Source organism: Sturnus vulgaris, chromosome 1 (genome assembly GCF_052056855.1).
Source record: "Sturnus vulgaris isolate bStuVul1 chromosome 1, bStuVul1.hap1, whole genome shotgun sequence".
Lineage (NCBI taxonomy): Eukaryota > Metazoa > Chordata > Aves > Passeriformes > Sturnidae > Sturnus > Sturnus vulgaris.
Genome location: NC_142243.1, coordinates 73,951,089 through 73,977,117, shown reverse-complemented (window position 1 = coordinate 73,977,117; position 26,029 = coordinate 73,951,089). Strand labels below are relative to the sequence as shown.

Sequence of the window (26,029 nt, the reverse complement as noted above, 5' to 3'; positions counted from 1 at the left end):
TTGAAATTATTTAGACAGGTTGTTTTGCTTAGTGTGATTGTACCCTGCCCCAGAAGCTTTGGTAACCCCATGTCTTCTCTCTTACCTCGTAAGGGAGCAAAGAGGACGCTCGTGTAGTGACTGTGCTGTGGAAGGAGATAAACACAGGGATCTTTATTCTCTTTCCAAACTCCTGGATTGCCCCAAAACATCATTGCACCTCGGATATCTGGGGAAGAGAGGAAGAAAACTGAGAGACAGGTTTCCTGCCAGTAATTATTTTACATAATCTAAGCAGAGGAAAACTGGAAGGAGGGGAAGGCAGTGCAGAGAATGATCTCACCGAGGCAAAAACAAAATGCAGAAGCTAGAGCTTTGCTTGGAGCCAGCTGGCCCCTTAGCTGGCCTGCTACAATGTTGTCTCCAGATGAAAAGCAGTCTGTTGCTCTTTTCCCATTTTATTTGAGAAAAAACAAGTGGCTGAATGTTGGATGGCATGGCAGGGGCCTCATTTCCACTTTACAGATTAAAGAGTCCTGCCTGAGTGAGTCCAAGAACAGAAAAAGTATAACTTCTTCATCTCATGTTGGCTGCGAAGGTTTGAGTCTCTGGGGGCCTGTCTTTCAAGGACTTTTCAGCAAACAATAAAATTATGAAGCAGAGCTGAACTTATTGGTTCTTAATTGAGCAGATCTCCCCTGGAATGAGTGGGTTGTTTACTGCTTTGCAGACTGCAGAATTTGATCCAGCATTTGGATTCAGTTCGAAGAAAAAACGGAAAAAGAAGGAAAACAAACATGAATTGTAAAATCAATTTTGAGCTGAATTCTGCTCCCTAGTGTTTTGGTTTTCGGTTTTTTGTTGCTTTTTTTTTTTTTTTTTTTTTGCTTAGAGTGGCTTGAAAACAAACAAGGAAATTTTCCTCATGCAAGAAATTCTCATCCAGCATAGCATCTGCCTACCTGACTCCTCTCTTCTTCTGTCTCTGCAGCATCTCTTGTGTAGGATAGGAAAGAAGAAGGTGGAACTGATACATGGTACGCTGGATACCAACAGAGCTTGACTCCCAGGCAGGTCTTTCAGAGGCAGTTCCACCCATCATCAGCTCTGAGATGGACAGATGATCTTGGGACCATGGAGATCACGATTTCACAGTTTGGAAGCAGGATTGGATCTTTAGCACTTAGGTATTACAATTTGTTGACAATAATAAAGAAATGGCAGGTGAATAGAACAGAATCAGGGAAAACAAAATTTACATGATCAGACTAACACTAAGTTTTGCACAGAGAAGCTCTTCTTTGCACTGAAAATACAGATGAATGTGAGTCTGCCTGAAGCAAACCAAGCGGTTTTGCTCTCATGACCAACAGAGTTAAAGTTCTCCATTAACTCTAGCAATCTAGAAAGTAGGAAGCAGATAATGGAACATTTCTGTCACCACTAAGGAGGGCTCTCATTAATTTGCTTGTAGGTCTTTGAAAAGGTCAGTCAAAGCTTAAGCAACCCCCTGTTGTTTGACAACATCAGAGCTCAAACACTGTGATTCTGGAGAACTGTGCTCTTTGAAAGAAGGGGATGTTTAATTACCTTTTGAAAGCTGGCAGCAAGACAGGATGCAAGGATGTTTTCTTTCCTTTGTGTCAGTTGAACAACTTGCTATTTTGGGACATGAGAGCAACTAACCTACTGCACCAGAGGAGACTGTCCCTTCCTCTGGCCTGTTGTTGGGAGAAAAGCAAAGGCAAGAGGACATTAGTGAAGGTGAGCCTGCTGCAGGAAGGAAGCCTTGATACAACAATGTTTGTGGAAGGGGAGCAGAAGATCCTGATGCCTTTCTTAGTGTTGTATCAATGTGTCAATCCTGTTCGCCTTTAAATATATACTTATTCATTGATCTTGTTTTGCAGGATGACATTGGTGTAGTTGCAGGAAATCAACTGCTGTCACTTTAATAAAATCTGCTTTCATCATCAAAGGCACTGGCAAACTGTTTGCAGGAGTTTTAATTTTTAAAATTGCATTGCATCTGCTCCCTCCCAGGGGCAGTCTTTCACAGTGCTGGTTTTATATTCTTCAACTATATATAGTTTTTTCTTTCCAATGGTTTGGATTTGTGGCATCTAAACAAGCTAAACAGAAACTGTGCCTCAGGGAGAAACATCCTCTTAAGTAACTGAAAATAAACTTGGATGGCATGCCTTGTGTAATATACAAATTCAGCTGTGCACATGGTGGGAACAGAGCATTAGACATGGTACCTGCCACTGTAAAGAGAACACAAACGTATGTGTAGCATATGCTTGTGGTAAACATAAAAGAGATGTATAAGAGGAAAAGGGCAATTGGTCTGTGTATCTCCAGCTAAACCTGTCCAAGAGGCCAAGTATCCGTCATTCTAATTTCATGTACAGTACATGAAGTTAAAACAAGCACTTACTGTCCTAATTCTTCTTTCCATCAGCATTCACAGGGATTTGATGTTGCCGTGGTGGAAAGGCCTGGTTCACCAGTGCTCAGGGGTTATAGCTAAATACAAATTCCAAAGCAGATTTGTCTCATCCAGGACATGCTTCCTGATCAGCAGGCACGCCAGCTCAGTGAACAGGGAAGAATTGGTGCCTACCAAGGAGCAGTAGGGCAAGTGCAGCCTTGAGCAGACTCAGTGTTTTAGGAAATGAAGGCCTGCCTAGAAACAGAAGTTGATGCTGTAGATGCAGGTGATCTTTATCCTTGGTGGGATATAAACAACACCAATAAGGAAGAGTCACATCTAGGTTTGGTGTAGGCATGGGTTTATCTCTTTATAATGGGCAAAATTTATGGTCTTCTTTTACCCTCTTCAGCTGTGGACTGGTTTTGTCCGGAAAAGAGTAAATTTTGTTCATAGTAACTTGTGTGGTGTTCTGTTTTGGATTTGAAGTGAAAGGGATTGAAAACACAGAGGTGATTTAGTTACTTCTGAGCCATGCTTACACAGCATCAGGGCTTCTCCTGCTCTGCTTTCTGCCCCAACAATGGGGAAAATGGGAAAAGACACAGCCAGGACTGCTGACCCCAACTGGCCCAAGGGAGATCCCAGTACCACACAGCACCATGCCCAAAAAAAAGGTCTTGCAGAAAAGGAAGAAGGGGAGGGGATATTTTGAGCAATGGCATTTGCTTTCCCATGTAATTGTTATGTGTGACAGAGCCCTGCTCTTCTGAAGATGGCTGATGGAAAGTAGTGAATTAATTTGTTACTTAACTTTGTTTGTGGACACAGATTTTGCTTTCCCTAGCAAACTGTTTTTTATCTCAGCTCATGAGGTTTTGCCCTTTTACCCTTCAATGCGCTTCCCCATTCCACAGTGGCTGTGTGGGGCTGAGCTGGGTTTAAACCACAAGAAGCTGGTAGACCACAGTGGTCACTGGCCTCTGCTAACCTTCTGGAGATCAATTTACACAGGTAGCCCAGAGCTCTTGTGCCTTCAGTAGCCATAGTCTCTCGTGCTAATGGCTAGCTTTGCTGTGGCCAAAGCCAGTGATTAAGGATTTAAGCAATAATAAGAAAGGTCAGCCATGCATCAGCGGCTCGTCATCCCTCACTGTACTGTATGCATGCGATGGCCAGTCTCAGAAGCCCCAGGCATGATAGCTTTGGCAGGCTGGACATAGCCACACCTGAGCTTGCTCAGCCAGGCTCCAAGGGCAGCCTGGAAACCCCTGCCCAAACAGCTGCTCATTAGGCTTGGAGGTGCTGAGTGTTCTTGCTGAAAACTGTTCTGCTGATGGTCATGCTGGTATGAAGGACTGGGTGGTTGGGCGCTGCATATCCCTGAACTGGAAATGTGGCATTTGTGATACTCGAGTGATTAGTTTTAATGCCACATATTAGGCAGAGGAATATTGGCTAAGACAGGTAAGCAGTGCTAATTACATGCTGAAAGAATGCTGCAATCCTAATAGGCGGAAGCAGGCATGTGTTGTATCTCAAATCTGTTGTTGCTGCTCAGAGCTAGTGCAGATTGATCCTTTCTGGTATTGTGCGGCTTTGACTTCACTCACCTGTGACAATGCAGCTCTCTTCATGTCTTCTGCAAATGCCACTGACAACAAAAAGAAAAAATCTCAGCGTCTGACTGTATATATTGGAACCCATATCAGGAGGTGGTGTAATTATGTAAGAGGTGTTGTCCTGTAGTATTTAAAACATTCTGTGTAACGCCTATTCTGGGTGTCACACACGAGTCTTCTGTAAATTCTCACCCATTTTCCTCATCAGTTTAAGCCTAGCTGAACCAGAAAGTTTGCATGTAGATTACCCTGTGAACAAGGATATAATCCTCGCCCCATCCTTGCTTGAAATTCTTGAATTATAATTTGTTTCTGGCAAAGTTAACATGTAACAAAAGTATTTTTTACTTTGCCGTGCACACTAGCAATTTTGTGATGACCATGTTTGACAACTAATTGGCTTCTTACCAAAAGTGAAAACAATAGACACCTATTTTCAGCTGGGAAAGCCACACTCAGTCTGTTCCCTGGCCAAGATAAAGCACTGAAGCAGCGTGACACAAAGTGCTCCAAGCTCCCTCTGTGGCTTTTCTTTTCTAATAGATCTGCTGATGAACTTGCCTTTTTTTCTCCCATGTCTCCTCTCTTCTAGGACATTGACTATTGACTGAAAGTATTTTTTCTTATAGTTAGGTTTTTCTTTTGCACTAGAGCAAGTATCTAAGTGCATGTTGCTTCTTGAGAACAGGCACGTAGCTGTGCATGTTACTAAAGGAGGTGTGCTCCAGACTTGGTGAGAGGCTGGGGAGTCCTGGCATGATGAAAAAATGTTGTTAGCTAGACTGAAAATGAAACCTTAGAAAAATGTTTGACATGGCTCTAGTTATTGTTTCCGTGGTGCATACTGTTGCTATGTTTAATATGTGGAAACTGGTGAGAATAAATCAGATTGCTAGACAGATTACTGATACGTGAAATGCTAGCTGCTCTAACTGACAGAGGAATGGTAACATATCTTTACATATGCCAGTGGCTAAAAGAGAACAGTCATTCAACCTCTGAACACTTGCAGAGATGTTTTCAAAATATACTTCTCAGACATGACTAAAGTTGGAAAAGCTTTTTCAAAATCCCTATTTGCGGAATAAAAATGTGTATGGTTTTATTCTAAGGTAGAATACTTTACAGTCTTCTATTTTGCCTATTCTTTGTAAATGTGACAGTTTCTATTAAACTCAGTCCAGATAAGGTCCTTAAGCACAGAAACAAAAAACAAAATCAAAGTGGTTCCTGCTCCAAAACATCTCTTGCAATACTTATATGTTCTTGCATTTCAGTTTCTTTCCTCAGTAGAACAGTCCTGATAGGTCATTTTTTTTCTCCCCTTTGCCCTCCCTGTTTGCTTTGTCTAACCCAGTGGTAACAGCACACGAAGCAGATACTTCAAAATCCTCAAGTTCACAAGGTTCTAAGAGTATTCATAGCCATGAGCCTCTTGGTGATATACCAGCATCTTTCTGAGGATAGAGGCAGAAGAGAAGGAGCTGTGCAAGGAGCTGGATGGATCCCACTGCTCTTGGCTCCCTGGCAGGTGGGGAGAGCTTGCACTGTCCCCGCATCCAGCTGTTTAGGATTGTTTATCTGGCGCTCCTGATGTTTTGTTTAGTCAGTGATGATGCATAAGATACAACTGGTTTTGACTTCCAGGTAGACAAAGTCCATGAAGCAACCAGGAGTCCCAAACATTTGTTGCTGGCAGAATGCTAAATAAACAGTAGCAACACCTACCTGTGTGGGTGGCAATTAATCACATCAATCAACCAGATCAGCTAGCAAAGCTTTTTTCCCCCTTTTCTTTCCTTTTGTTCCTTGTCTCCTCCCACCTTCTTGTTTCCTGGTTGTTGCTCCTGCTGGCAGTATAGCTGTGTTACGTAAACCCTGTGTCACCTCTTCTCTGGTGGCCTGACCATTTAATGCTCTCAGCCCAGTTTAGCAGGGCACTCTCAGCCTACCTCTGAGCATGGATTTCTTCTCTTTCTGTATTTCTTAGAGAACTGAGCCAAAACTGCCTGTGAGCCCAAAGACTTATATGTGCTATACCCATTTGAACAACCCTCTTGGAAATTTCAGAACTCGTTGTTTTAGCTAAATTTGATGGAGCAATAGAATTTTCAAAGATAAGCTCCTACAGCTTTTCTAAAATAAATGTGCAGAGGAAAACGCAAGTTAGTCATGGGGAAAAGTACCATTGCCAACTCTTTATTTATTAGGTACCTAGGTAATAGAGAAGAAAGACTTTCTGAGACATGAGACCATGGGAAAACCATCCTTCAAAGCCTGGATAAGCACCAGTGGTGTAACTGCTTGAGACACACAAGTCTGCAGTTTTGTTTTCCAGGCTTTTTTTGCCTTTTTTTTTTTTTTAATAGAAATGGGATGGCAATTTTTATCTAAGCTAAAAAGGATTTTTTCCTTAAAATTGGAGGAATATTTTCCTAGTCTAGCTTTTCCTTTTCATACTAGCTTTTAGGCAAAGACTTAGCAATGTGAAGTGTTAGAGATTGCAGGGACTGGTGCTTGGAGAAACATGCAGGTTTCAAGTAAGTGAAGTGACTATGGCTGCTGATAGAGAAGAAAAGATGACCCACTGGAGGCGCTTTAAATGTCTTTAAACACCAGACTGTGGTTTTCCCAGAAGATGAAAATATTGAATTAAAAGAATCTTTATTTTTTTGGTGGATTGTTATGATAAAACACCTGAAATTTTTTGTGTGTGTGTAGGGAATAATTAAATATTAAAAAATCTCAAGACCAGGACAGTTCCTCGTTTCCTTTCCACATATGCTATTTCAGGTTCTTTCAGTTTTTTACCTCATAATGAGTTCTTAGGGCTGTTTTTTGTCACAATATTTATGCTGCCATTTTCCTGGAGCTGAACTAAACCCATTACTGGAATCAAGAATTTGGTTGTGTATGATCTGGTGGGATCAAGCTTCCTGTTCAGTAACCTTTCCTCTAGCCCTGAATCCATTTGCATATTTTACACCTCATGGAAGAGCAACCTAACAGGACTGGCATTTGGAGAAAAGAAAGTAAATAGTGTAAAAATGTCCTCCTGAAGTTGTGCTCTGCTACACAATGGAATGTCTGTGCCATGCCAGACTAAGTTTTCTTCTATCCCTGAATCCTGAATCTCCAAAGGTTTTAAATGTAGATCTCTAAGGAAATGGTGTTTGGAGAGGGCAAGCAGTAGCGATGCACTTCCAGCCTCCTGAGATTTGTGGTTGTGAGATTTCTGAACCAGAGATTAAGTCTTTGTACAATTATACAATGCCACGAAAAAATCCAGCTGTAAAAGAATATCTATTGAAACATTAATTAATTATCACTGAAACTCTCCCGTGCTTGCCAGGGAAGAGCTGTTTAATCTCCCTGGTGGTGGTAATCAATTACCACATAAATAGGCTAAGAAATACCAGAACAAGAAAATAAAAACATGCAGGAAATGTGCAGGTGAGAAATTTTTGCCAGCGCCTGTAGCTGGGCAGATAACAGTTTGTTTCCATGCAGACTACAAGTTCTGAGCAGTAGTAACTTGCATCTTTTGCATAAGCTTAGGCCAGTTTTGCAGTCAGCGTGATTTGTGGGTACTCAGAGAATGTAAAATCGTGGCATTTTGTGGTCTTTGTGTGAAGCTGAAGGAAGTGAAGAGCTTCACTTGGTGGTTCAAGCTCATAAGAACCTCATATTTAGGCTGGAAGGCTTGAGGTGCATGTTCCCACCCAGCGTGCAACCAGGGGAGGGTTTCAGGCTACCCTAATCTTCATTGGTAATATAAAGGTTGTCTTGAGGGGCAGCAGAAATTGTTTCTCAATAGCTCACAGGTTATTTTTGAAACTTAATCCATTTAATTTCTTTAATGGCTCAGGCAGCAACTGACACTGTGGAACACTGTGGACTTGCAACACAGTATGCACTAGCTTTTAGTATATTAAATAGCTCATTTTAACTCTGTCCTAAAATTGAATCGTTTTGCATCTTTTATGTTCATTACATAAAAAACAACCATAAACCATGACCTTAGTCCTTGACACTAGTGGAAAGCATGTTGAATACCTATCTCCCTTCATTGTGGTCCTTGGCAATAACAGGTTTAATTTAGTGAATTTAGAGCTTAAGCTTATTCCTGTAAAAGTTATAACAAAGGCTACACATTTCTCGAAGGCTTAAACTTCACTACAAGAAAAGAATTTCCTAGATTAAAATAGCTGATTCAAAGCATAGGAGCCTCTGTCTACTATATAGATTTTTTAGTAGATCCCGTTAATGTTCCAAGGACAAATAACATTGTCAGATGAAGAGTGGTGAAGTAATAAAGACTAAAAACATGAGATTCCAGGTTTTCATTTTTTCAGTGCTTTGTTAAATTGTCAGTGGTTTTTCCAGTGATTTTTAAAATTTCAGTAATTTATTGCTTCATATCAAATCTCTAGGTCCACTTGAATGGCAGTGGCTTAAGAATTAAGCATAATTTAGACTAATTTTGCTAACAAGAGTTTAAGTTAAAAACCCCAATCCAACCAAGCAACAACAAAAAAACTCCTCAAAAATGAAAAAAATTCCTAGAAGCCACTGTCTTAAGAATGATTTCAATCACACAAGGGCACAGCAGCTGGTTTGAAGGAGTATTGCATCCATATTTGGTAAAACACTTGCTGTCTAGGAATTTGTTATCAGCAAAATTTATAAAAAAACCCTACATGACAATGCTTTAGCAGATTTTGTCCAACAGCTCTGCAGTCTCCTCCTTACTTTAAAATGGAAGGCTACCAGAGACTGACAGAGGTGAAGTTGGCCAGGTCAGCCTGTGTACTACCAAGTGACTGACTTGCAGTTTCTTTTGAATACTTTGGCATCGCTCCTTGCCTTTCACATCTATGTACTTTTAAAGGTCATTTGTCAACTAAAGAATTTAGAATCTCATGTCTGGAACACAGCATGCTGGGCTGCCATATTGCTGAAGTAGCTTTTTTTATACCTTTTTTTCTCTCTCCAGATTAGATGACGTTGCTTCCACTAAAAGGTTGATTCACTTCAGTGATTGACAGGAAGGTGAACAAGAGATTTGAAAGCTTCAGAACAGAAATCTCTTTACTAAATCAGGCACATTCTGCTTTTTACAAAATTAGCTCCTCCAATTCTATCAGGGATTAACATTTTTGTAACTCAGAAGATGGTGTAAAAAAAAATAATAATTCTTTATAGTGCTGTTAACAGCTAGCAGTGCCAAAGTAGATTATGCCATTATTTGCTTAGAAGAAAAACAATCTGACCTTAGTGAAGTATTTTTACTGTGTTCAACTGTTGAAACATAAGATCAGAACCTAACTGCATAAGTGGTAAAATGGATAGCATTTACATCTTCTACCAGTTAAGTACTGCTTGTGAATTTTTTAACAAACTTTTCTCCCTTAAGTTCCAATAATTCAGAGAATTCCCATGTCTAATTTTAGTCTACTGATCTAGCAGTAGTATTTCTATAGGAATATAAATGTGTTTTACTTACGTTCACAAAGGAAGGCTAAGGAGCTGCAGCTTGGTTGGAATAGCCAGCAAGAAATGTGCTGCTTTTACACTCTCCTCTTTCTCACCTTGTCCTCCAGCACATCCCAGCAGAAGTAATACTCCCTATAAGATCTCCACTTCTTGCAAAGCTGTAGGACAGAAGTTTAATGCATATCTAGAGTCCCTTTAGGAGAAATAATTTTTAAGTGATGAAGCACTACCAACCACACAGCCGAGGAGCAAGGATCTTTTCAGTCTATCCGTCTCTTTCTTTGCAGACTCCTGAAGCAGAGTACCCTGAAGTCCATTCAGAAACCAAAGGGAACGTGCTTTTGCTGGAAAAAGAGATGAGGTTCAAAGACAAGGGGCTTCATGAGGCTGTGATTCTGTATGAGCACGAAGATAAGCATCATCTTGGCATTACCCTTGAGTTTTTGTGTTCCCTGCTTCATCCTTTTGTTTTCTAGAACAGAGAAGGAGGAATATGCCCTCAAACAGCTGCATTCTCAGTAAAATGTGTCTTCCTAAACTCCTTGTCTCCTGCCCACCATTTATTTCTTTCCTGCTTAAAATGCCCACACTTGTCTCTCTAGTGAATATTCATGTTTAAAGGACGACATTTCATTGTGCATTATGTTTAATAATTTTGTCTCTAAATGGATGCAAGATAATTTCTTTACGGCTTGTTTTGCACATTTTTTTTTTTTACATAAACAAATCTGGGAATAATTTTCTTTGAAAAAGTTATTTTCAAAGCATCCTTCTCAAGATATTTCAGGCCTTAATTTTGAAAATACCCCGGTGGACTTGCCTTCAGAATTTTTATTGTTCTTCCCCCACGGGACAGTCACTCAAGCTTTCTGAATTTTTCCAAGTTCCCTTGATCTTCAAGAAAGATGGAACAAGTAGTGGAGTAATAAGGAATTAGTTTCTAATGTTTGCAGATGAGCACTAAATGAGGAAATTCTGGTACCTGATGCTTGAAAAGGAATTGTGAGAATTCATAAAGCAATGAATTTTCTGATAGAGGTACTCTGGTTAGATTTTTGCAATGGGTACAAACTTTAAGCCTCAGTTTTATTATCTGCAACTGTTTTGATCTAATTGCTGAGAAAATACAGGTAAGATTTCTAATGACACAAACCCAAGGAAATATATCGCTGAAATGAGAACATCAAGATTTCCGTTTAGTCTAAAATGCCACCCAAAGATGCTTTTCCAAAGACTTTTTGGTTCTCTCTTGGAAACCTTACAAGCTTTTGTTTCCCCTTGGGACTTCTAGAATTTCCCTGTTTAGACTGGAGGGTCTCTGAAGCGGAGGCTGTTTTGATAAACTGTGTGTACAGCACCTTACACAATGGACCTCTGATCACAGCCTGCATCTCCACGTTATGGCAATGCAAATAAATATATGAACAACTGTCCCTTGAACAGGAAGGAAAATAAAAATCGGATTCCCCAGAGAGCTGATGCATATATGGTAACCAGTCTCCCATCATAATAATGTTTTATTTGATGAAATCCAAGATTTAATAGATGTTCATCTTTCTTAGCATGGCAGAAGTACTCTCCCATTTTGTCTTATATCCTTGTGCAGAGGTTTTTGCTTGTTTGCTTTTTATCCTGTTTTGCCTGACACTAGAGGAGACTGTTTCGTTAAATTTGTAGCCGTCACTTTGATCTGCAGCAGGAAAGCTCAAGATTGGCTTCTTTGCCCATAGGGAAACAGATGAGATCAGAATATGCCAGTTTTAAAAACCTCACTAGATTGGCTCTAGAAGAAATAGTTCTTGTTCCTTAGTTAATTGCAAATTACATCTTTATTTTTAACAAAAACACTATGTTTTCTACACAGGATTATTCATTTGTGAAGGCTGGAGGCTGATTTCTATTTATTCCTGACACACATGAGGTTCTTTGCTCCTTCTAAATAAAAGAAATATTTTAGTTTCCGAAGTCTCATTTACTGCAGGTTTTTGTGCTTGCTTGTTTTCTAATGTTCCTCTGTCACAGTGTTTGTTAGCGAAGTTGTTGCTCTTGACAAGTACTTCCAAAAACATATTGTAATAGACCAGGGTAGTGTAATATCAAATTGGGTGTGGGTAGAAAAGGTTTCTTTGTTTCAGTATGAGCTGTGCAACTGCATCAGTGGTCATGACTAAGCTGATTTCAGACCAGCATCCCTTTCCTAACAAGGGAGGAAGCAGGATTTATTGAAGGGCATTCTGGAGAATCAAGGAGAGGAGCACCAGAGAAGCAGAGGAAGGCCATGCCAATTCTCTCGGTGTCTCTTGCCACAGCATTTGTGGTGACTGGCTAGAGAAGCTCTGGCAACTTTGCCCCTCAGTGTCTAGCCTTTGGAGCAAGGCATGCTCCATCTCCCGTGCCAGGATTTTGCAGTCACAGGAAGGGCTCAAGTCAGGGGTTTCTGTTACCTATTGAGTCTTCTGGTGGGTAAAAAAGTCTGCATGTAAGCCTGAATGTGCTAAACCACCAGGCTCTTTGGTGGTAGCTGCAAATTACTGAATACTGCAGCAGACCTTAAGGAAAAGATGACTGTGTGGCTTGCTATAAAACCTGAATGTGCCAGAGTGTGGTGGCTCAGCCATATCCCCTGTGCACCCATCTGTGCTGGGTGGCCTGCAAGGCATTTCCCTGTTCCTACTTGTTTGCACTGGAAATGGGGGGAAAAGTCTGTGCACATTCCTCCCCCACTACACTGTGACTGTTCAAGGCAGCCTGGAGTTTCACATGATAGACACAAATGGCTGGAGAAGGATCCTCCTCAGTGTCAGCTTTCCTCTTCCAGATATTTCCTCCTTGCCTCTCTGTGTGAAATGAGCAGTTCGCAGGAGTACAGAAAATTCTGTGGGTGCTGAGAAGAGTTTTACAGAAATACTCTTTTAAAGTAGAAAACAAATTTTCTTTGACCTTTTTCATGCCCTGTTTGTGCTTGTTTGCCACTGGTGTTCATGTTGGTGCAATTTGGGGCTGGGGGGTATAGGAGTGGTCATAGAATAATAATTAAATTGGAGTATTTGCAGCAAGGCTTTTCATTAGCACCAGAGAAGGGACTGACTAAAAGAGAGAACCTTAAGGCATCATGAAAGCAAAACAAGACAGTTATGTCCAGTCAGAACAGCTCCAGTTGTGAATTTAGCTTTTAACAATCCTTACAAAGTGTTCAGTCATTATTAACAAAATGATGTAATAATAATAATAATTATTTTGCTTGAATAAATAAGAGAACTCTGGAGTAGGTGGCTGCCAACAGTAATATCATCTCTTTCATATTGTTCTTTCATTAAATGTTATCGTATTATGTATTAGCTGGTTACCGAGACAATCTGTGATTATAAACAAAAGAGTTTCTTTATCCCATCAAGGGAAAAAAAGAGAAGTTATCCATAATTGTCTTCACAATTTATGGACTATATAATGTGAAGTGATTGAAGCCCTCTGAGATAGTACCCTTCAGTCTTCTTTCCCCCAAAGCATGTGCCAAACATTTAGATTTTTTGTCATTCTGGGAAACTACAGAACATACCCACGTGAGTTGTTCCGAAGAAGAAATACATCACTTTTCTTTGAAAGAACATTGTATTTGCTGGCAAACTTTGTCTTGAACAAACATTGTGAAACTTTGGCTTGGGCAGCCATTCAAGAATACCCCAAAACTCTGTTCACTGGGAAAGATTCCTGTATTTGTGCAGCAGTTTCTGGACCAATACCATCTCTCTCAAGAATGAGGGTATTTGTGAAGGTAGCTGTAAAAAAATCTGTCTCAAAACTCTAACTGTTTTAATTCTAAAATCCAGAAAACAAATAAGCCAGCTGTTAAGGAGCATGCCTGGCAGGTACCAGCGAGTTAGATGGTAGCGTGACTTTCACATGAACTTCCTGTAGATAATTCAGCCTTACAGCAAATCCTATAATTCTCTCCTCTTATCCATCTCAAATATTGCAATTATTGCAAATATGACTTAGGCATTTCATGAGGCATTAATCATCTTTATCAGATATTTGGCCTCAGAAATTATTTTGTAATGCTGTTTACTTTGTTACTCAGAGATGAGTTATTACAGAACAGTAGTGTTGGCCATGGGAAAAGGCTGAAAGGAGGTGAAAGGCTTTATCCTTTGCATTAAGAAGCAATTGTAGAATGATTATGTGGCTAGCTGTGCACTTTCCAAGGCAGCTATGCCTATTCCTTGCCATCAGACAGTGAATAACGGTTCCATGGTTTGTTGCTACATTTGGTTTTCCATCCAATCCTGCTTTCAGGATACCTGCAAGGTGTAACTTCATTGGGAAAAGTAGCACCCATCAGCCCTCAGGTGAACTAAAAAAAAAGGAATACAGCTTATAACTTAGACTCTTGCATGCTGTGATGTGTACAAATGCTGCTTATAAAAGGTGCTGAATCCAAATCCCAGACTTGGCTGGAGGTAGATGCAGTACAAATCCCAGTTGTTCAAATTCCAGCCAGGGTGTCTGCCCTGCTTGCAACTGCAAGGTTGCTTAATTGAGTTTAATGAGGTTGTCCATGTGCAATACAGTTGGCAGATGGTTGCCAGAAGCATCTGATGAGCTCTCCTGAAATTCTGCTCCATAGGGCTGGTTTCTGTCACCAGCAGTGGGTCAGGCTACCACACAACTTCTGTGTAAGAGGGTGTCACAAAATATTGTTTCCCAAGGGAAAACGAGCCTAACTCTCTTCTCTTGAAACAAACTATTTAGCCAATTTGGAAGAGCTGTCCAGGCTTCTCCCCAGCTATCTGGATTTAAGGTTCTTTATTTTGAAATGTGTTCTTTTAAAGCATGAAACATCTGCAGTATCAAGAAGGCACCTTCAGAATGATGGAATGGGGTCTGGGCCTAGGGAAAATTCTCCTGTCTCTCATCTTTGGGACTGTCTTCCATTACTTAAGCCTGGGAGTGTGTCTTTCAGGATAATTCCAGTCAGATGGGAACTACTGGAGAATCATAATAATTTTAGTATATTGGCTGCATTTGTCTTTGTTACCATGAGGACCATGAGATTCAGCAGCCTGGGAATACTTTCCTGTAAGAAACAACATAGTTCTCATATTTACATGTGCCTAGTGTCCTGCACTTGGGATGATGAAGTAATTTCTGCCTCTGAGAAGAGATAAATGAACACCAAGCCTAGAGGGAAAGAAGCATTCCAGAACTTGACTATGAGGGGTAGATGCAGAAAAAAGCATGTCTACAAATAGGAGAGTTTCTAAATGAAGACATGGTTGTGCAAGAGACTTGCATATTGGAGAAAAGTAGATCATGTAGAAAAAAGTTCAAAGAAGCAGATATGGAAACAGAGCTTATGGATTCTGCTAGCAAAATAGAAATAACAGAGTTTCCCTCTCCATTTATGTATATATTAAAATATTTAGGACTATGACAAAGTCTGTTACAGAAGATGATAGGGGTGATGTTTGCTTTTTTATAGGAGGAGAGTGAAAGGCTGGAAGAAAGCAGAGAGAAAACAAATGGGTGTACTGGTGCCTCTCATTATTAGATAAATTGAATTTTTCATTCTCTTTCTTGCTGCTCCTCCATTTACAGATCATGTTGCATTTCTAGGCTGTCTTGCATCCTTTGGTTTCTTCTGACCACGTCTCTCCAGCCTATCAAATATTTGTATAAATTCTCAGTGCAGTATTGCTGACATTTCCATCCCCATAGAAACTTGTGCCAGTGATGATCAAAAGCCAGTTATCAAAACTAGAACCTTGCAAGACTGGTAATCATTCCAAGCTAAAAAAAAAAATAAATTATTTGAGTTAAATTAAAAATCACTGCCTTACAGTATACAGCCGAGAAAGAGCTTCATACTCATAGATTTCATTGGCAGTGTGATATTTAAACAGAATTTAGGATCCTATTCACCTTTATCACAAAGTTCATCACTTTGTGACAATTAATGCAGTAATCATATGCTAAGATTTTATCCCTTATTTTATAAGTGAAATTGGGAATTACTGATAAATTCCATATTTAAATATTTAAAATTAAATTTAAATTTAATGGAAATTTTAATATTTCCATTAAATATTTTTTCTTTTGAAGTTTTCCAAGTGGAAAGTTGAAATTGATCTGTAAAATGGAACCAACAACAAACATAGGTAATTTTAACAAAATGGACATCAATTTAAGCCAGTTTTGATGAGGTTTTTTGTTCAATATTTAAGCTGGACAGTTCTACATTTTCCATCTGGCTTCCTTCAACAGTGTTGTAGTAATCAAGCATTTTGACAGCTGAAATTCTATGAAAATCCTATCCATTCCCAACTGGAGGAACAATACCAGGTATTTCATAAAGCTTGAAAGGGTGACGTTTCCTTACAACAGCAGGATATAAAGGAGAGAACCAAAAAGAGGAAGAAAAAAGGAAATTTCTGCCCCCTCTTTGATGGAAAGTTCCACATATTAGTCTCTAGAAGAAGCAGAGCACAGGTAAACTTGCCAGATTCTTATGTCATCTTGGAACATGTCTTGTTCTCTGCTTTCAGAATTTGAAATTGTTCAGACCCACTATTCTCAAATGAACAGAAATGCTATTTTAATGTATGTTTATTTTAAACTGTGGGTTTTTTTCAATTTTTATTTTTGCTGTTTCTTGCTCTTTTAAATCATTGTTCCTCAGTGATCTGATTCTTCCTTCTCAGAAATGTTTGGTGATGGGGCACTCAAGTGGTTATAGAGAAGCAGCAGGATGCTGCCAGGAAGAGTCAGGTATTGCCCAAAGGTGGTAGCACTGATTCAGAAAGTGACTCTGCCTTGTGAGTCAGGATTCAAAAAGTCATTTTGTTGTTCGCCCTTTGGATGAGAAAGAAGTTTTAGTGTTTAAATGCAGCTAGATACAATTAACATCATAGTGCCCCTGAGGTGCAAGTGGCTCATCTCTGTTTCAAAGGACTCCAGACGTCTTGCATGCTGTGAAGATGAAACAGGCATCACAGCACTAGCAGTGGGGTTAACATAGATGATTACCACAAAAAGGCACATAAAAGTTGCTGCTTCTCTTCTTCCTCCCTCCAGTCTCCTCCTACATTACAAATAGCATGTGAAGGTCACCTGCAGAACACTTTGGCTGGGTTTGGATTGTTTTGGGGTTTTTTCTTCTTTTTTTTTTCCTTTTCTTTTATTATTTATTTGTCATTCTGGATATAAAAAGTAAACAAGCAAGGAACATTGAGGAAAAGGAGTTGAAATTCTTGGTTTCTGCCTGTTGCTGCTTTTGGTTTTTGAATCCCACTGGCAAAATTCCGAGGTCTGGCTCCTACTTCTAAGCTCTTACTGAGCCCAAGTGTCCTTTCCAATATATTCTGCTTAGTAAAAGCTAAAAGAACAAAGCTGTACTGGAATTAGTTGTTTCCTATTAATGAATTTATTTTTTTTAGTGTTGCATTGCCATTGTTAGCCACTGTTAGTTTTTTGCTTAATGTTTCTGATCACTTCTAAGATCCACCTTGGTAGGTTCGTTGAGTTGTCTTACCCTGATTGCAGGTTAATTATGACTGAGGGTTATGGAATCAGTTGCCCAACAGAGCTTCAAATGTGCAGTTACTGCTGACATTTAAAAGCAGATTGAATAAATTAAAATGCTTTCTCCAGCTATTAACTTATTTCTGTCCTTAATTACTAAAATATTTTTATAAAACTATTTTCCAAAAATAAAGGGAGATCTTTCTCTCCAAAGCAGTTTGACTAAGAAGTAGCCACACAGAGAGCCAGATACAGAGGGAAGGCTGATAGATTGGACTGGGGTAAGGATATTTTGTCCGCCCTTGTTACCACCACATTGCAAGCTTGTTCAGTCCACATACACATAAATACAAGACATCTTACTATCCTTCTGTATTGGCCAGAGCTAGCAAGACCACTGTGAATGTAGCCACAATACTTGGCACATTCACCCTGTCCCTTATTCATTATGGAGCTGTGATAGACGAAACCAGGAGAATTTCTACTGAAGCCCATGTGATAAAAAGATGAATGTGTGTTTGCCTCTGTGGAGTGGTCCTGAGCAGGTGCAAATATTTCCAAAGGAAGTCCTATGGACTGTCTGGTCATCATTCCTAATCCTCTGCAAAAACATCAGTTTTTCCTTGAGGTGTTGACATTTGTTGGCTTTCTACACATGGATGCATGGACTGGAGATGGGCACTCTCCTAGGCAAAGCATGGCTAGCTGTGCAGTGGTTTCCCTGGCCTAAAAACATTTATTTTCCTGCAGGCTATATGTAAACAGGTTGAGTCCTACTGTCAAAATGCAACAGCTTCCCTGAGTAGTGAAGGTCCCCTTGCTTGTCCACAGCAGGCAGCAGAGGGGAGGGATGCACAGCTGTGAGCTGGACCTGCATCGTGTCCTTTGGAACATTTATGTTGTTCTGGGCTGCTAAAGAGCCAGCTGTAGCAATCTTTTCTCTCTAACATATCTGCCTGGCCTGTACATTTATGCTGTCCTTTTAGCTGAAAACGTGTTCTCAGACCTGCAGGCTTTTCAGCACACAGTCTCAAGGGCAGGGTTTCTTAACTCTTTCTCTGCCTTTGCAAGACACAGTAGAGTTAACCAAGTACACATCACATCCGTGATGGATATGGCATGCACAAAGTGACCACAAAACCAATATTGACCCAGGCTATTTACAATCTTTTCTACAGCGTGATCTTTGCAATATTTTGTATCAAATAAGGATGGGAGAGTGGTTTTTTGTTCCTGCTGTTAAAGGGGTGAAAGCTCATGGGTATCAGCATGTATGATAAAGTCAGCATGAAGCACATAGGAAAAGGGAAGGTCTGAGTCTGATTTCCATCACTGTGTGATTCTCTCTTCTGTCCTGACAAAAAGCACCAAAAGCATGATGCCCAAAACTCCAAATATTTGGGTTTAGTAAAATACCAGAAAAAGCAGCAGCTAGCATAGGGTTAGCTAAAAATTATGAAAGATGTGAAGAATGGGAGAAGCTTGTTGTAACACTGCTAAAAGAGCTTCTTCAAATGGAGGAAAAAATACCCAGCACTGTTCAGAAAAGGCTGCAAAATAGTAGCAAAAAATAAAACCCCCAAGAATTTCAGATTAATAACTCCTGATTCAATCAAGTATTTTAGTCTGGCTAACCACTTTTAAGGGTTCGCTTTTTATTTATGGAGCCATAATTTTAGGTACTCATAATTCAAAACCTTCAGTGTCTGTATTGATGGGAATGCATATGAGATGCTGCTCTCTAGGAGCTGAAGATAAAAACAGATTAAAATTGCCAACTATGAGTGGCAGAAGTGGTTCAGGGCTGTGGTTTTGGCTTCTGAGGAGGATTATAATTCCATCACTTGATTCTGGTAAAGATAAAATATCCCAATCCGAACTGGCCTTGGTATTCTTCTGCTATATGTTCCTTAACATGATATAAACCCCTCCACTACAGTTTAACCTAAACTCCTGGATCAAAGACACTTTTGTAAGCTGCTGTTTCATTGTACTCTGTGAGCTGAAGACTGACTTTGTGTCTGTCCAGGAAAGCTTTTGCATTTCCAGTTTCAGTTCATCAGACCACTAAATTTATTAAGAGAAATAGTCCCAAACTATCACAGATAGTTGGAAAGCATTCAAAAGCAATGATTAGTGTCTAATTTTAGTGAACCCCTGAGCTGGAGTTTTTGCTAAGGATATCACTTTATAGCCAACTGTCATGAGGTGAAGCACCAGGTTCAGGTAATTTAATAGTTCTGACCATGCAATCTAACCCTTTCTGCTTCTTATCAGAAAATAATCCTAAATAGCCACAAAATAATTCAATTAATTAATAGTCAAAGGATGTCAACTTCTCAGTCTCCAGAAGAGTATCCTGCTAGTGAAGCTCCGGGTACTGCCCAACCACAATTTCAAGAAATTGTGATACTCTAGGGTTCATAAACAACCAGAATGGTTACTTTTTTTAAAGGAAAAAAATCATGGTAAAGGGAATGGAAAGGAAAGAACAAACATAAAGAAAGAGTCTATCTAGGAATTCAGGTCAGAGAACAGTGCATACTAGGCCAAAGTCCAGGGAAGAGCAGGAGACTGAAAGGAATTAAAGGATATAAGAGAAAGGAGTGCAGAAGAAATGGCTGAAATGTAAAAATAATGAGAAGACCATTGATACCCAGAAGTTCTTTTGTAGTTCTAACTCTTAAAAAAGCATTTCTGCTGCTGACCATCAGCTAGATTTTTTTGACACATCTGTTTTCTAAGAGAGGTGTTTTGTTCTATGTGAAGTGCTACTAGCAATTGTTTCTGGCATGCTTGGCTCACCATTCCTTTGCACTTTAATTGGAATTATTAGGAACTCGTGTGTCACCGAGGGTAAGTCCAGTACACCAGTAATGAAGTCTAACATGCTCTTATATAGACAAAGGATTACATGGGCTCATCCACAGCTTCTTCTGTCTGTCTCTGAATAGTTTTATCCTAACAAATATCTAAATCTTTTCATATCAACAGTAGTCAAGAAACAGTAACCCTAGTAACTTCTAGCTCAATATTTTTTTCCAGCTTAAAAAAGTTTTCAGCATGTTGAAGCACAGAAGTGACTGTACAACAGAGCCCAAGGCTAACCTTTGGAGGCAAGTGTTAGTTTAGTCATGGAGAGACAGATTAGGAGAGAAAAAAATTGTAATTGGATGTGTATTTTTGGTAATTTCATCCTTTTTTTAGAAGAAGGTTTCAGGCAAAAAGATAATGACAACAATTTATTCAATTTATCCAATGAAATATTTCAGATTGTATTAATAGACTGAAGTGATATTTACATGTGTAGGTTTTAGGTATAGTTTCCTATGGAGACAAGCTCATCAGGTGAAGATTACTAGGTCAGTAGTTACTCTCCACCTGGGTGCAGTGTACTGAGATGGACATTGCAAAAGCACAGGACTTGCATACATGATAATGTGAGCTGGAATTTCTAAAGAAACTGCCTTTTCCTTGGGATGACAAACTGGGACAACCTCTTCTCTGGGGGACAGACAAACTCTTGTTTGTCAAAGCTAGTGTAACTTTTACACTTCTTACTCAAAGAATGTTTTGCAAAATTTCTGATCTTGTTAAAATGACTCATTTAAATCTTCTCAGGAAAAATGCAATTGTAAATTTAAATTGATCTCTCTTCTACCTAAACCAACAACAAAACAATAAAATGAAACTGAAATGAAGAAATGCAAATACTTTGAACTGGGGTGATGATGTCATGCACTTTTTTCTTTTTCTCTCCCCCTTTCCTTTGGCTTACTAATTCAGAAACTTGCTGAGGTTTTTTGTTCCCCCCTTTATGAAAGAGGATACCTTTTCTTGAGTCTTATGATCTTTTAGGAAAAAGAAAATGCTGTTTTCTGGACCCTAGCAGTCATGAAACTTGTTTCCCGTATGTAGCAATGCAATGTATGTAAAGTATGCATGTCTTTCACAATGTGTAGCCCATTCTGGCATGTGACCAATGTGTAGATACCTATCAGAAATGAGCTTCAGAAGAAATAGATGAGGAAATTTTATGCAGATTCACATTTTCTCTTAGTTTCTATGGGGTTTTTTTCTTGTTATATTTAGTTGTATTAACTGAACGTGTAGGTGTTCCATCAGTGGTTGGAAAGGAATAGCCCTGCTCCAAACACCTGTACAGCTTTTCTAAGGGCTTGACAAACTGTTAGAGCTGCCTGTGCTTAGATGAACCCCACAAAGTGTCTACATTTGCATAGGCAAATACCCATGCCAGTGGTACTTGCACAACCCCTCGCAGCCCTGTGCACAGGTAACCTGCCTGGCAGCTCCAGAGATCTGTTTGCTCATGCATCAGCTGCTTACTTACATAGAGAATCCTGAGCATTGAAGTTCAGTGTCAGAGCTGGTCCATAAAAGTCCATGGAAATGCATCTGAATCCCAAAAAGCAGTTTGCAGGGAGCCAGACTGAGAGCCTACAGTCTCCCTGGGGTGTAGTGCCCTGTTGGGTTGCTGGAGCAGCTCTTTGGAGCTTGTAATAAGACAATTCCTTACATCATACAGATGAAAATCCAGGATGCTTCCAATTAACTTTGATATCTGGAACAACACATTTCACAGATGTTATTTCAGGCTGGACTTGCATTTTCAAATTACTGTGAGGACAATAAATTGTTTTGGAGCAGATTGACCAGAAAGTTCACGTTCATATTGCAGCAGTGGTCATTCATACTGGCAGCTCACTGCCATTCTCCCTGTGTAAATATAAAGAGAGGCAAAATGAGTAGTTCTTAGCATTCTGCCTTTATATTTATTCATCCTTTCACACCTCCAGTGCCTTCAACTTGCTTCTTTGGGGTGGAAATCATAGAATCATAGAATGGTTTGGGTTAGAAAGGACCTTAAAAATCATATAGTTCCAACCCCCCTGCCACTGGACCAGGTTGCTAAAGTCCCCATCTAATCTGGCCTTGAACATTGCCAGGGATGGGGTATACACAACTTCTCTGGGCAACTTGTCCAGTGCCTCACCATCCTCACTGTAAATAATTTCTTCCTAAAATCTAATGTAAACCTACCTTATTCCAGTTAACAGCCATTACTCCTTGGAACAAATCTAGGTGCATAGGCCAGAAGAAAGCAGCAGATAATGGGATGCTCCAAGCAAATCCCCTGCATCCCAGTGCAGGTGCAGGCTCAACTAAATCTTACAGCAGAAATATTTGTTACCTGACAAGTGGAGATTCTTCTGCTTTGAACCACTAATTATTATTCTCACTAATTTTATTCCAGTTATCAAGGCTCTCACATCCTCTCCAATTTCCATTATATTATTGGTTTCTCTCAATATTCTCTTTCAGCACTGGGTACTCCTATATCCCCTATATCTCCTTACCTGCCTTATAATTCTGCTAATCCACATCTTCTCTGGTTTAAAACTGCAAACTCCTATATTCTCCTGTATCAGATATCTCACAGGAGTAAATTTGTCACATTTCCAAGGAAATCAGTTCAGAGAGAAAAAAAGTCGTGGCTCCATATTAATCAACCCAAGCTGTATTTTATGCTATTTCCTATCTGCTTTCATGTGTTTGCATACAAGAGCAGTCAGAGTTATGGGTCTACGGGGCCGTCGTATTCCACCTTTCACTTTTTTTCCTTGCTGTACTCCTCTCATATGGTTTTGTTTTGTTTTCAACACAGACACAGAGTGTGGTAGAGGTATTTAAAAGAGGCAAAATCAGTAAGAGCTCAAATACTGCAGGAGTTCTTTATGTGAACTTCCAAGTTATTTAGGAGGAGTTTGTTGTAGAAACCCTTTATTAGATCAAGTTTGACATAAATAGTCTACCAAGCTAGCAATTGCACCAGCATGTTCCTCAGTGCAATAATAATTCACTATACAAAGGCAACAAGGATTTCTCTGTCCAAGTTTATTCTAAAAGCATATAAATGGAGGAACTTAAAAGTTGGGGAATGTTTTTAGCTCTGATCTTGGTATCTCTAGGTTGTATTCTGTATCAGCACATTGGAAATAACATACCTTTAATAGCTTACTATACCAATATTATTAGAGAATGTAAAAAGAAAAGTTAGAAAGAAAAGTTAAGCAGGAGTTACCATAATTAATTATCATCACTCAGGAGACGTATGTGGGAATTATTTGGCACAGGAGCATGTGTGAGAACGTTAACAACAAAAACTTGTGGGTGAGCCAGCCAGTGGACATGGCAGGTGCTGGGGTGGCACAGTCTGGACCCTGCAGTCACAGTCCTGGCCCTGGCCATGGGAATGCACACAGCTTTGGCTCAAAGCAAAGTGCATGAGGATTTCTATATAACTTCAGTTCATTGCAGTTGTTGATGCTGCAGCTCAAATCAGCATTTATTTGACTAAAGGATGTTTAAGATGATGAAATGATCTCTAATTATAATGTGCTGAAAGAGCTCCTGAAAAATCGTCTTGTTTCTGCTTTTAATTTAGCTGCAGGCATTGGAAAAGAAATCCAGGTGGTGGAAACAATGTCTTAAGTCGCAGTAAAGGTTTCATATGTATTCTTCAGGAAACTTCCATGTCTTTTTTAGTGTCTCAGGCCTGTCCTAGTACAGCAATGTGCATTTAACCTCAATGATATGATACATCTCAGTGAGATCAGAGGGGCACGCACACATCATACCAATTTTGATTGTATTTGGAACTAGGCAGGTCCAAGTATTAGACTTTGGATTCAGTCATTTAAAATTGTGTGTCGGGCAAACCCAAAGAAGTTTGGCTTCTTTTAACTTCTCCCTGTTTGTCCACAAGGCAGCAATTCCTAGATAAATGCTATAATCAGGTTCCCTTTGCCCGTACTATTTTGTGTCTTTTCTGGGCAGTACTATTTCAGCATGCACACCATAAAACTGTACTGGATTTTTTTCTCTGAGCCACAGCACATCACAAATGCACGTGCAGTTTGTTGTCCTCTCTCACTTCAAGCCCACTATTGCTGTTGGTGCTTGCCATTTTTCTTTCAGACTTTTGTAGCTTCCAGTGCTCTCACTCTCCTGTTCAGTGGGTTTTCTCTATTTCATGCTTTTTCCAGGCTAGTGCCAACAATACATGTAGTACGCTGATTATTTCCTCTGCTAGGTCATAAATTGCATTCACTCTCTTAGGATCCAGTCCTGCAGTGTCCTCAGAAGTGTTCAGGAGGGCATGCAAGAGCATGCTTCAAGCAAAAAGTCACAGGCATTTTTTTAATGGTGAAACCGAGCACCTGCATGGGTCCCTTGCCATCTGGTCCATCAGGAATGGCCTTGGATGGCCAGCCATCACAGAGCTTGAGGGATGGGAGCAAGGGACCAACTCCTCACTGTTCCCACCCAGGAGACAATGTTCCCCTTCGGTGCAGAACTCAGGGTGCCCTGGCAGTGCTGACCAGAGCAGTCACTCCCCAGAAAGTCACTCCTGAGCTGCTTTCTCCATGGCTCAGCACCAAGCCTCCGAGAGCACAGCCAAAATGCTCCCCCAGGAGGCACTGAAGTTGTGTTGGCACAGGCAGTATTGTGGAGGGAGCAATGGGGAGAAAGTGGTTTGCTGAGCCAGAGGGTAGGAAGAGAGAAGGGGTTGGAGATGCAACCCAATCCAGAAAAATGTGGGTACTTTCCACCTAAGAACTGGCATCTCACCAAAGGATCCTTGGGTCTGCTTTGAGAGGATATTACCCTTTCCATTCTTGCTGCAGGGTTCCTTGGCTCCTAGGTCATTTCCAGAGTTGCAATTGCAAAGTAATATTCATGGGAACTGATCTGAGAGGTAAAAAAAAATACCACTTTTGCTGGGTCTGTGACCCATGGTGAAGTTTAATCAGTTTTGTAAGGTATCTTTTGTATCCTGCTGTTTCAAGTAAAGATTCTGATAAAAATTAGGCATTTAGAGAGACCTCCTTGGTAGGTTTACTTGTTTTTTTTTTCAATATTCCTTCTATTTATGGCTTTTTGTGATAAAGGGTCACTGTTTTACCAACCATTGAGTCGAGTTTTTAATTATGCATACTAGCATTTTATGTAACTTTTTGGTTAACTACTAGCAAGCATTTCTGGTATTTTTCAGAGGAGTGGATGCTGACTTACTGCAACTGGATTTGGTGTCTGTGAGTGTGTGTTGTGACATCCCATTTTACTTGCTTTTCTTTAGGAGAGTAGGACAGAAATCAAACCAACTAAAACAATACTGAGAACATTCTGAGCAAGCTTGGGTCCAGAGAGAGAATATGATGCTTGGATTGTCAGTCCAAACATGGGCCAACTAAGTTTTGTTGAGTTCTTTTTATGTAAAAAATACATCAAATATAACTATTCACGTTATGTAAAAAATTAATTGGAATACATGACTTAAGCATAAAGACACATACCATTCAAGAGAATAAGCCCATAAAATTCATATTTGCATCTGCTGTAGACATCTGAATGATACTTTCTGCTCTGTGTAATCCCTGGAGCTGCTGTGCTCTGTGCCTCTCCCGTGCAGGCTGTGTGATTTTAGTGAGCTCTTTTTGTTATCCAGGGCTGCAAAAGCTGATGGTGAGAGAGGGAGGTGTCTGCCCTGCAAGGACACCAACAGGGATCTGATCCTTATAGTTCTGTGCAAGCCAATATGTGACTCTGGCCATTTTCTAGCAAAAGACATTTTGCCTGTAAGTTTGGTAGTATACTTTGCATTTATGGTCACTTAGTGTCTCTCACTTAGGGGTATATTCTGTTGAGTTCTCATGTTATTTTATTCCTATATATTTGCAGTAACTCTTAACCACTGCCAATAATACTCTCTCAAATAATTTGCAGGTTTGCCAGTTAGGTGCTGAACTTCAACCACTTGTGTGCTATATGTATGAAGTATATCATTATAAGAGGCTTTCTTGAAATGTCTTCTCTGAAATTTCAGACCATGTTTAATCTTGCTCACAGGTCCAGCACTGTAATTTCAAGTTCAGCTTGCAGTTTATAACTCTGCAGT

At 39.9% G+C, this 26,029-nt stretch overlaps 1 long non-coding RNA gene across 1 annotated transcript in view; it reads left to right on the top strand.

The window, feature by feature from the left end:
* The window catches only part of LOC106850783 (uncharacterized), a 173,681-nt gene that overhangs the window by 102,304 nt on the left and 45,348 nt on the right, over positions 1-26,029 (top strand). The gene's annotated exons all lie outside the window — the stretch shown is intronic.